The sequence below is a fragment of the Helianthus annuus genome, chromosome 10 (genome assembly GCF_002127325.2).
Source record: "Helianthus annuus cultivar XRQ/B chromosome 10, HanXRQr2.0-SUNRISE, whole genome shotgun sequence".
NCBI lineage: Eukaryota > Viridiplantae > Streptophyta > Magnoliopsida > Asterales > Asteraceae > Helianthus > Helianthus annuus.
Window position 1 is genome coordinate 146,751,650 of NC_035442.2, and position 10,926 is coordinate 146,762,575.

A 10,926-nucleotide genomic window follows, 5' to 3' on the forward strand; every position below is an offset into this window, starting at 1 on the left:
GTAGATGCGATGCAAATTTTATATAATCTTAAAGAGAATGGTCGGTGGCTGTCACATCAAAGCCACCGAACCATTCTTTTATATATATAATCATAACCTGAAAGTTTATAGCAAAATGGGAATTAGGTGAATTGGTTAAATATTTGTTGTTGTAACAGATATACTCAGGTACGATTCCTCTCCACTACATCTGTGGTATTTTTTTCATTTAGTAGTCTCAATACTTTTTTCTTTCTGTTCCATTGTTTTTTTATTTTTTATTCAGTAGGCATTCTCAACCTTTTTTCTCTTTTCTAATTTTTTTTTTATTTTCCGTTTTATTTCTTTATTTTTCCTTTTCTAATATACATTTGTTTATTTATTCTTTTCTTTTCCTGTATACATGCATATAATAAATATGATACCTATGAATGAGTATATATATATATATATATATGAATATATGTAGGTTTGTGTCACACCCCGATTTCCACGTGTATCACCGGTGGGCCCGGTGGGGGATTACCGTGACGTAGTTGGCAACAATGTAGTCAAACCACACAATTATATAAATGCACAGCGGAAGCAAAAAGATAAATATAATTCAACCTTTTGAATGCAATATCAAGTGTATTACAGAAGTCGAATTGTATCCACAGGGGATCGAAATAATAATAAAGTATTGTTCAGTCAGATACAGCATCAAGCTTGCGAGACTTATCACGATGCTACGAAGCTACTACCAGCCAATTTCGTGTAGTACCTGCACTTAATCTTTTTGGGAAAATACGTCAGTTTACACTGGTAAATACGTTCAACTGACACATTTGAAAATGTTTATTAAAATTGATTTAAATGCACGAGGCACAAACTCTTTTATAACTTGGGAAAATTATTAAAATCTTGTGAACGTATTACATGTCCTTTTATGCGTTCAGTAGCCCGGGATCCTGTCCGGGTTAAAGATTAATAGACACACCACATTGCGTAAAACCGTAGTATAAAAACCAACGGCTACGTCTTTTAAATAATAATGTCGACATAATATACCGGGTGTACGCCTACACCGGGATGTCGAGGTCGTGGCCATTTCGTAAAATGATGCCAAGGATATCCGGGACAACGGTCATTAACCCCCCAAAGGCTTTTAAGAAACAAAACTGTTTAAATGAGCCGATCATATTATTCAATTAACCACCTAAGCGATGGAAGATATGATGCTCAATCAAGCGGTAAATATTATACCATATCCCAAGCCCGTATAGGGAAAATAAGTTAAAAGTATTTACCTTTGCAAGTATTATCCTTAGTTTGATTAAATCACCGATAGCTTTTACTGGGGCTCCTATTCTGGAACGAAGGTTTTAATTAACCTATTAGAATCCTAACGAGTCTTTATATTGGCCGTAGCCTAGACCGGTTGGTTCCGATATGAGAATACGGTTTAATCGCGCGAAAAGGCGAAAACCGAGAATGGAGTGTGATTCTGACCCAACAAGTTCAGAGACTTGTTTTAGATGGGTTTAAGGTTCACACTCTGGATTTTGGGGTCCAAATAATATAATTTGACCCGTATCGGCTATTTTATGAAAACTAGTTTCATAAGCTGAACCGTGCGCGTAATAGGCGAAACGGTTAACCATGAGAGTCTTACGCTTATTTCCTAAGTCAATATGCCTTAAAGAGGTTGTGGTATCAGTAGGATACCTTCCGTGATGCCCGTAACGAGTTTTAGTTAATATATCGCCCCGTAGGGGTTTTTCGGTCATTTTAAAGACTTTTAAAGAGCTTTTCGAGTTCTACAGGAAATCTGAGTTTCTCGAACAGTTTATAAAGTTTAAAATACTTTATTTATTATTTAAAATCAGTAGCAACTGGAATCGGGTCAAAAGACCTTGTAGAACTCAAGTTTTGGCCAAAAAGGGCATATTCGGTATTTACCGAACCGTAGCCATAACCGCAGGTTATGAGCAAGGTAAAAATTATTAAAAATCTTTAAAATTCCAAAAATATTATTTTACAACAGTGGGTAAGAGTTTTGGTGACGAAGACTTGGTTTAGATAGGCGTTACGCTAATTGCGCCGTTTATTACAAAAGTTTACTTTAATTGCGCTATTTAGCATAACTACCATTCTAGATCTCGGATTGACGTGAAACTTTCAGGACATGCTTATAATTTAGTAAGCAAGGTTATGGTCCGTTCACGTGTCTGAAATACTCGTTTTATTTTAAAAAGGGCGTTACGGTCAACTTTTAGGCGATTAACGGAAATGCGTAAAAGACTCGGACAAACAATGAACCGGTCACAGAGGGTTATACCATCATGTAACCTGGTCCTAAGAGAGTCCTAAGGCATATCTATACCTCACTAAAACGGGTCAGAACTGAAGTCAAAGCAAAAGTCAAACTTTTGCGACATTCGGCTCCGAACCGGTTCAATATAGCAAATGGTCGATTCAAACGAGCGTAAACAAGTTTATATACTTAATATCATGTTTTATGAGTGTCTAAACAGGTTGCATATCATTTATATTACAGATTATACAAGAATCGCTAAAATGGCTTTCTGTTGACTTTTTAAGCATTCGTTTGACTCGACATTTGAGCTAGTTAGAGTGGTGATCAGAGGGAACCCTTTTAGAGGTTTATTACCCACATAAATACCAACTCATAACTACTTTTGATCCGTCATAAGACTGAGCCATTACGGATTTATTTTGAAGTCAAACCGTAGTTACGACGGTTTGGTTTTTAGCTATATTACTAAGTAAAATTGAATCACAAAGGATGTAAACAACTTACAGAAGCTTAGGCTTGCTTAGAGAACAAAGAAGAAAGCTTGAGAGCTCTTAGAAGTGATCAGATGAGTGTGTTTGAGGTGTGTGATAGTTATGAACAATGCAAGCCTATTTATAGTCAAAGACAAGGTCCAAGATCATCATACATTGGTCTACAAGTGACCATGGATGAATGGCAGGTGTCCTAGAGAGTTATGGGTCGAGTAGGGGGCGTCCATACCTCTGATAAACCCATTACTTCGTGTTTGGCCGTTTAAATCAGCCAACAGCCACATTTCTGTCGTTGGGCATCGCTTACGGACCGTATGGCTTCGGCCTTGCGGTCCGTAAGCCAGAGGCGGATCATCAGCAATCATTCACTTCCTTACGGTCCGTAAGGCATCCCCTTTACGGTCCGTAAGGGGTTAAAAATGTATCTTTTTCAAATGATTACTAAATCTTTGTATTTATTAACGAATCTTTGGTAATTAATAACCTGACCCTTCGGGTTTGAAGGGGTAACTTTGCGATATGGCCCTTGATTAATTACAGTTAAGGACCTCGCGTTACTTACCCGTATCGTTAAGCCCCCGATTAATTTATTTATTATCCGGAAAGCCTTAAATTATATTATTGACGCTTTTAACCCTTCTCACATGAATTCGATCGTAACTTTCTCGTTTTAAAACGGAACTTCGCGAAATTTATATATTGCATTCTAGTGAGTGTATTATACTGTTACAAAGCCTCGGGAACGTTAAAGGGTCACTCAGAGGTATAATTAAACATGTTGACACAGTTAACCCCTTTGGTTTGTAATCTCTCACTTTCTTCCGCGTTTCGCTTCCGTACGATCTATGATTTATTCGTTTGAAGGTACAAGCATTATTTAGGGTTACTATACAGAATATTTACCCTTGGTTGACATTTATAACCCTCGAATTTACATACTTTCAAGGTTTGTCAAAATTAGTCCTTTATTTAATATCAATGCCACGTGTAATCAAATGACACGTGTTAACACATCATTGGACACAAAAATTCGAGGTGTTACAGTTTGTATGTAGATGTTTGTTTTTCGTGTACGACTATTCATTTTCTAATTCGTATTTTCATTGTTTAGCTTAAAATTAAAAAAAAACTATATTTTCACATGGTTATTTTTAAGTATGTGTCGTTATAAGTTCACGTTTCGACGTAACTTTTCTCACGTATTTTTTTCGGAAACAAGTCGGGTCAATATAAGCGTTTCATGTTTATTTTTATGGGTGGCTATAAATTCACGTTTCAGTTTATATAAATTCACATTTCAACATAACTTTTTTCGGAAACAACTCTGGTTAAGTATAATACGTTTTCATGCTTATTTTTGCATACGATTTTGGTTGGTCTATGTTTTGACGTAAATTATGTTTGGAAACGAGTCTGGACTCTGGTCATTCGACAGTATAAATTCGAGTCACTGATTGTTGATGTTGCTAGGTCTTGATTCAAATATAAGGATGATGTAGTGGTTATGTGGAACCCTCACTAAACGAACCACCCCGGTTTCAGTTTCGTTTCTTTTGTAACTACAATGCTTATATAGGTTACACTGAGTTAGATCGGATACGTGGAAACACACGTTTTCATATGATTAACGCATCACATAACGTATCCTTAGCTATAAACAACTAAGTCGTTGTCGCCGCAACGCGCGGCCTATGGCAAGAATCTAGTGGAAAAACAAATTCGAGAAAAAGTTTTAAAGGGATTGAAGTTGGAAACGTGGGAGAGAAGATGTACTAAAATCTAGCTTTGACCAGACAGTTTTGGTGAAAGAAAACTACCATATAACTTCTCCTTCTAGAAACTTTTATTGGATTAAGTTTCAGCCAGATCCAATGGCTCAAATTACATGATGTTCCCTTTGACTTTAAGGGGAACATAAGAATATATAATTGGACCTCGTAAAACAAATCAAAACAGACGTGCGCAGTTGAAGAATGAAAGGCGGCTGCTAATATGGAAAAGGAAAACCTTCAATCTGCGGCACTGCAGTGAATTGAAGCGTCAGCCGTCGTGGAATCATGATTCATGTCTCATGAACATGAATCGTCGGTTGAGTAATCCGAACAGGTAAGTAATTATATCTTCCATTTCTCGATTTGGCTGGCTTGGAACTCAGCTTTGATTTGTTGATTAGGGTTGGAACTCAGTTTTGATTTGTCGATTGTCAATTTGATATTGTGGCAGACGTCGATCCTCGGAACTCAGTGGCACTCAGAGTCTCAGACACTCGATTTGATAGTGTGGTTGGCTTGGAACTTGAGTGTGGCACTTAGACCATGTGTAGTGGTAAATCAATATAATGCCCCTACCATGGGGCGTTTTGCGACACGTGTCATCCCAGTCAGCATGGGGCATTATAGCATAAAGTGGTGTAGTGGGGCATTATTCCAATAACGCCCATGCAATCATTTCCCAATTATTTTTTTTAATTTAAAACATAAAAAAATACAATACTAAAAAATTAAAAACAGAAAATAAAAATAAAGAAAATAAAAATAAAGAAAATAAAAATACAGAAAATAAAAAACAGAAAATTAAAATACAGAAAATTAAAAAAATAGAATACTAAAAAATTACTTTAGGGCCTAATGTGTCAAAACAGAAAATAATAAAGTTTAAAAGTATAGGGGCCTAAGTGTCAATATCAAAGTTTTAAAACAAACCCTTCTTCTTCTTCGTTCCCTTCTTCTTCGTGCCCATGCCTGCGACCTGCCATAAAATCCGGCCAAAAATCCGACAAAAAATCCGGCCACAACCCCATCTCTCTCTCTAAAAACCCACATGTCCTCAATTGATTGGGCATTCAAACCATGGTGCAGCGTTTTAATAAACACGCCGGGTTAATTTTTTTTCAAAAAAACGCCCGGAAACGCCCTATGTAGTGGGGATCTCGGCGTTATCCGGCGTTTTTTTTTGAATTTTTTTTTTTAAAAAACGCCCCACTACGGGGGGACTTAGACCATGTGTAGTGGTAAATCAATATAATGCCCCTACCATGGGGCGTTTTGCGACACGTGTCATCCCAGTCAGCATGGGGCATTATAGCATAAAGTGGTGTAGTGGGGCATTATTCCAATAACGCCCATGCAATCATTTCCCAATTATTTTTTTTAATTTAAAACATAAAAAAATACAATACTAAAAAATTAAAAACAGAAAATAAAAATAAGGAAAATAAAAAATAAAGAAAATAAAAATACAGAAAATAAAAAACAGAAAATTAAAATACAGAAAATTAAAAAAATAGAATACTAAAAAATTACTTTAGGGCCTAATGTGTCAAAACAGAAAATAATAAAGTTTAAAAGTATAGGGGCCTAAGTGTCAATATCAAAGTTTTAAAACAAACCCTTCTTCTTCTTCGTGCCCTTCTTCTTCGTGCCCATGCCTGCGACCTGCCATAAAATCCGGCCAAAAATCCGACAAAAAATCCGGCCACAACCCCATCTTTCTCTCTAAAAACCCACATGTCCTCAATTGATTGGGCATTCAAACCATGGTGCAGCGTTTTAATAAACACGCCGGGTTAATTTTTTTTCAAAAAAAACGCCCGGAAACGCCCTATGTAGTGGGGATCTCGGCGTTATCCGGCGTTTTTTTTGAATTTTTTTTAAAAAAAACGCCCCACTACGGGGGGACTTAGACCATGTGTAGTGGTAAATCAATATAATGCCCCTACCATGGGGCGTTTTGCGACACGTGTCATTCCAGTCAGCATGGGGCATTAGAGCATTCACATCCATTCCACCATATTTTCACCCTAAATTACACTAAAAAACACTACATTTTCTCTCTCCTTTTCAATTAAATAATATTTTTTTATACCTTTATCATTACAGTTTCTCTCTCCTCCACTCACAACCACTTTCAAAATATATTAAAAAATTATAGGGCGGGAACAGTGTCCCCCCAAATATACAGATGAACAGTAACATTTTCTCTCTCCTCCACTCACAACCACTTTTTATACTTTTTATATTTTAAAAACACCACTCACAAAATTTGATACCTTGGATGTGAATGCTCTTATAGCATAAAGTGGTGTAGTGGGGCATTATTCCAATAACGCCCATGCAATCATTTCCCAATTATTTTTTTTAATTTAAAACATAAAAAAATACAATACTAAAAAATTAAAAACAGAAAATAAAAATAAAGAAAATAAAAATAAAGAAAATAAAAATACAGAAAATAAAAAACAGAAAATTAAAATACAGAAAATTAAAAAAATAGAATACTAAAAAATTACTTTAGGGCCTAATGTGTCAAAACAGAAAATAATAAAGTTTAAAAGTATAAGGGCCTAAGTGTCAATATCAAAGTTTTAAAACAAACCCTTCTTCTTCGTGCCCTTCTTCTTCGTGCCCATGCCTGCGACCTGCCATAAAATCCGGCCAAAAATCCGACAAAAAATCCGGCCACAACCCCATCTCTCTCTAAAAACCCACATGTCCTCAATTGATTGGGCATTCAAACCATGGTGCAGCGTTTTAATAAACACGCCGGGTTAATTTTTTTTCAAAAAAAACGCCCGGAAACGCCCTATGTAGTGGGGATCTCGGCGTTATCCGGCGTTTTTTTTGAATTTTTTTTAAAAAAAACGCCCCACTACGGGGGGACTTAGGTTAGATATCTGATGTCCTCATTTGTTATTAAGGAATTAGGGTTTATTCTTCTTTCATAATTTGCTATTTTTCTTAATCAAGCTGTTGTATAGAGAATTAAGACTTATTTGTTGAACCGGTCTTGTTATTTACGTATGCCTATTAGCAGCCATAGTTTCTTAATTTATATTAGTGTTTTTCATTAGAGTCTGTTGTTGCAATCTGCAAATGTGGATCTCATAAACAAAACAAAACAAGATAGAATTAGTATTTAAAAAAAATCGTTGTAGGGATGACATTGTATACTTGCTGTGTTTAGATTTATTTTCAATGTTTATATACGTTTTTTTTTGTCAAATACGTTATGTGTTTAGCTTTTATTTTCAACGCGTATATACGTTTATTATTTATTTTTGTAGCGGCACAGCCCGTTGCCCTTTTACCAACTATCTCGATGTAAATTTGAAGTAATGTAAATTAGTATTTAAAAAAAAGTGCTACTAAGGTCATCCGTAGTCACAAAGCCCTTTGTGGGGCATTATGCGACACATGTCGTGCCACGTCACACAGAGGGCTTTATAGGGCGTTATATCACTAGAGAGTAGAGCCCGTAGCATAAAGCCCCTACCCATTAATACCTAATTATTAATTTTCGTTTTTATTAATTAATTATAAAAACACTAACTAATTTTTTATTGGTCCAAACTTTGAAACCTCCCCCCATACCTGGCGCTATATATATCGCGCCTCCCCCATTTTTTTGTCTCATAAAGTCCTTCGTAATGGTGTTTGGGGCTTTATAGGGGCTTTATGTGGGTGCATAGCGCCCCACTACACATTGTCTAATGGAACTTATCATTAAAAAAAGGGTTATTGGATTTTATCACCCCCAATTATTGGTTATTGGCCGCCACCACCCTCAACTATCACTTTGACGCCCGTCAACCCCAACTTAACACTTGGTGTATTCTGTCACCACATCGTTAAGTAATCACTAACTTTTGATCTTGTTACTATACTTTTTGGATGTCCTAAGATCCCTAAAACATTCCTAAGATCCCTATGACACACCCCAAAAGTATAGTACCAAGATCAAAAGTTAATGATCAGGTAATGACGTGGTGACAAAACACACCAAGTGTTAATTTGGAGGTGACGAACGTCAAAGTGATAGCTGGGAGTGACAACAACGAATAGGCAATAGTTAGGGTCCAATAACCCTTAAAAAAACAACACAATTCTTAGCTATTATTTTGGGATAATAATAGTTTTTTATATAAATACTCCTTTATTTAATTCATGTATAAAAGTAACAAAACATATATAATACATATAAAGGAGTATGATCAAATACAAACCACATTTCGTATACAAACTGTAAGAACCATTTAAAAAGTGACATGTGCCATCAAACCAGTTATAGTGTTATGGCAAAATAATAACCTAAACAATATCAATTATATTGAATTCCTTGTAATTATGCTAACAAGCAATCAATTCTTTATCTGAATCTTCTTTTTATTTTCAATGCGCTAGTAAAGAAAAGTGCTAATATCATTCAAAAGTGCTACTTTTATGTATTTTTAAGTGCAAAGATCTGTTATTACAGTTTGTAGAATAAGTATGGTTTATACCGTAACCAACCCCTACATATAAATACATTGTTTTTTCTTCTATACTTGAAACTAAGTTGTATTAATTTTCATTGTCAAATAAATTAAGTGTTAATGTCATTTTAGTCGGTCAAAAATGTTTCACCTTTTTATTTTAGTCAACTGGGTTAATGGGCCAACTCGTAAGGCCTCACCAGGTATGTTACACGACATACACCAACACAACCCCAATACAACGTCAGTCACAGATTCGGCCTTAGAGGACCCGGGGTGGGCTTTTTTTTCCGTGATAGAATTCCACCACGCCGTTATACACGGCCGCCACTCAATCCACCACGCGTGGAAGAGTTAACGCGTTATGGTGGTCACCCGTTGAATTTTGGAACTGTGTATGATGGGTTGTACTCTAGTGCTGAGGAGTTGTACACTGATGGAATAAATAAAAAAGATTGTGCTACCGTCACTAGTGATACCACCCCCTCTACATTTCTATCACTAGTGATAGAATATTGGTTGTGCACATGACATGACTTGATTGGATAGTAGAAGTGATAGATTCTATCACTAGTGAACCACCCCTAGTCCCCTTAGAAAAATATCTTCAATGTGTTGCCAAGCTTAATTTAGCGTAATTTAGCGAAAGAAAAACACTTGCACCCTTTTCTAATAAGTGAATATCACACAATCTAAATAAACAGAAAAAACAATTGCTACGAAAAAAACTCGAAAGAAACAATTATTCCAACAAAACAAATGTAAGCCACAACATGGATTGCCAAAACCTAATATTAAAAACCAGATTAAGCACGAAAGACGAGCGGCTACATTTAAATCTAGCTTATGAATTATGTTAAGTACTGCCGGCGTTTAATCTAAACAGCACTTGACCGTCCATAAGCACTCCAAATTTACAAAACCACAACATCAACAGAGCCTCAGAAATGCGTTTTTGACAGCAAGGCCCATAAAAGGCCATTCAGTCCCGAAAGATGGTGATCTTTTAAAAGCATATCTCATCATCGGCCAACATTCAACAAAATAATCATATAAATATTAAAAAAAAAAGTAGCATATAAATGTTTTTCTCACGGCCAGTCCCAAAAGGTAATCGCAAAATATGCTCCTCAAGGTGATGGAATGTGACAACGCCTACTCCGGCAACGGGAGCCTTTCGGCTCAACCGTTGTGAATCAGAGAAGGCTCGATTTGTGACGATTTCAATTGGGTTTTACGGAAATCGAAAGTTTCGCCCCAAATATATATGTAAATCGTCGATGAAAAGCAATTGATAAAGAAACTTTGAGAATTTATTTCATGATATAATAACTGCAAAAAAAAAAACATGAAAACTAATTTGGCTAATTGAAGAGATGTATAGTGAAAGCAGCGGATCAGGTGATGGGAAGAGAGGGATGAAGCGATAGCTTTATATAGAGAAGTGCAGAACCATAAAAACCCTAATTTATCAATTTTGGATAAACAAGAAAGCCCATAACAAGTCCAAGTCCAGGTTATATTTAATTTAGGGCCGTTTAAATGGACTCTCTCTCATATTATAAACTTTATTTATTATTCAGTTAAAAAATAAATTTTCATATTTATTTTTTATTTTTAGTAGGAAGAAAGCTCGTGCAATGCACGGCATGCATAATAGCTATTGTTTATCAGTTGTTTCGGTTTTTTGTTAGGGTCTGAATTACTTAAAAGAATTGGTAATAACATCCCGCAAGTTGCCGTAGATCAAGCCATTTTGACCCATTCCATAAATATTACCCAGTTGACCCGTTCAATAAAATTTACTCCTTTAACCCGTTGAAAATGGAAACATGAATTTGATCCTATCATGAATCTTTATTGCATAAATAAAAAATAGCAATAATGTCCCCATTTCATTTTTCATT

At 35.8% G+C, this 10,926-nt stretch overlaps 1 non-coding gene across 1 annotated transcript; it reads right to left on the bottom strand.

Annotated features, from left to right (window-relative positions):
- Positions 1-9,955: 9,955 nt before the first annotated feature.
- On the bottom strand, positions 9,956-10,051 carry LOC118483645. Its single transcript, XR_004870931.1, has one exon. It is a non-coding gene; the product is annotated as a small nucleolar RNA SNORD96 family (small nucleolar RNA).
- Positions 10,052-10,926: the final 875 nt, after the last annotated feature.